Genomic DNA, 1,936 nt, shown 5'->3' with positions numbered 1-1,936 from the left:
AGAGAGGACCCCGTCCGAGCACCTCCCGAACTGCCTGCAGGGCCAAACCTCCAACGCCGCAGGGGTCTCTCCTCTTGGCCACGACCACCCCTCTGCGGCACTCCACACGTGTCTCTCCTTCCTGGCCTCGACAATACGACAGGGAAAACAGCGCCAGCGGCAGCCTATCCACACAGTACCGCTCTCGCCAGATCCGGCGCCGCCACGGACAACCCCGAGCCAGGCAGAGAGAAGGTCCCGGAGACGGCGGGAGCGGCGGTGATGCGGCTGCGCGTGCGCGGGCCGGGGCGAGCGCTGGGCTTGGTAGGGGTGTGAGTGAGCGCACTACCTTACTCGATCCTGGCTTTGCACTCCGCTTCTTGGTCTATAGGTTAGCGTCGTCGCCGCTGCTTCTCTGAACAGTGTCCGTGGCGAGAGAGCCCTGTTGGTTCTTCGGGCTTGTGTACGAAGGTGTTCGCCGCCACTCCCACCCCAGAAGGCTCAAAAGTCATGAGGACAAAATTGATGCAACTGAAACAGCTGTGAAATTGAGACCCCTGGGTTCAATTGAAAACAAATACCGGTTGTTATCTCACAAAAGAAAAGCAGGAAAAGACACTCAAATTAGGGAATCCCAGGTCTTATTATGGAAAACCTCAACAAAAGTGCTCCAATAGGGGCTTTCCTGGTGGCGCAGTGGTTGAGAATCTGCCCGCTAATGCGGGGACACGGGTTCGAGCCCTGGTCTGGGAGGATCCCACATGCCGGAGCAACTAGGGCTAGGTCCGTGAGCCACAGCTACCGAGCGTGCGCGTCTGGAGACTGTGCTCCGCAACGGGGGGCCGCGACTGTGAGAGGCCCGCGCACCGCGATGAAGAATGGCCCCCGCTCTCCGCAACAGGAGAAAGCCCTCGCACAGAAACGAAGACCCGACACAGCCGAAAATAAATAAATAAATTTAAATTAAAAAAAAAAAAGTGCTCCAATAGCCTAAAGGAGTTATTTATTTTGTAAATGCCGTATTTACAAATATATAAACATACAAGGAATAGAATAGTACTGGTTCTAAATTTCCAGATAAGCGAGTTTTTTCCTTTTTTTTAAACGAACGGAAGGTAGTTCGAAATCTTAAAATAAACCTTAGGAAACAGTGCCTGAAAATGTAGCAGCTTTTATTAGTTAGGAAAGAAATTTGATCTGAAAACAAGACAAAATTTCAATAATTTTCTTGGGGAAGGCTGCTTTCCCTGAGATGATTCTGAACGACCTATTTGAATGGTGAAAATAAGATGACTTGGAGTGGTTAGGAAAATCCTATCACCCCAATAGTTTGTTCTTTAGAGTTACACACTGTTTAGTAAAGGAAGAAAAATCCTGTGGCTATCACAATTTCATCCAAATTCCTATCTCTGAAGACAGCCATCTATAGGATAAAATTTAGTTTTGCGCAAAATTCCACACTGTTCAACCATCTGTGTCTGGCTGCATATTCCAAATGTTTCACAGAGTTTTACTGATCTGAGTGTTTCTGACACCAGTGGTGTGGCTACGAGAAATTATGCATTCGTGTCCATTTTGTAGTGGGTAAAAAGAGTCCTAATATTTTTCAGAATGTAAAATAAACATTCAGTAGCAGATAAATCAGTTTTTAAAAACTGGTTATTATATCTGCTCTATTAAAAATTCTTCAAGTGGCAGAAGTTAAAGCCAAACTTAGTAAGACATTGATAGAAATCATGCCTAATTTCCTTCAGAAAAAATTATTCTGGGGAACAGGATGAAAGACCAGCAAGGAAAACCATTTTTCTCAAAAGAAGACCTGAGAAAAGAATAAATTTAACTGCAAAAGAGAGCTCTCCTGTTCACTGCAGGGTGTTGAGCAGAACATGGCCCCTGGCCTCTATCCAGTAGATGCCAATAATATACCCCTCAACAATTGTGACAGCCAAAAAAGTCT

Source organism: Neophocaena asiaeorientalis, unplaced genomic scaffold, assembly GCF_003031525.2.
Source record: "Neophocaena asiaeorientalis asiaeorientalis breed wild unplaced genomic scaffold, Neophocaena_asiaeorientalis_V1.1 scaffold30, whole genome shotgun sequence".
Taxonomy (NCBI): domain Eukaryota; kingdom Metazoa; phylum Chordata; class Mammalia; order Artiodactyla; family Phocoenidae; genus Neophocaena; species Neophocaena asiaeorientalis.
This window is presented reverse-complemented; position numbering follows the sequence as displayed.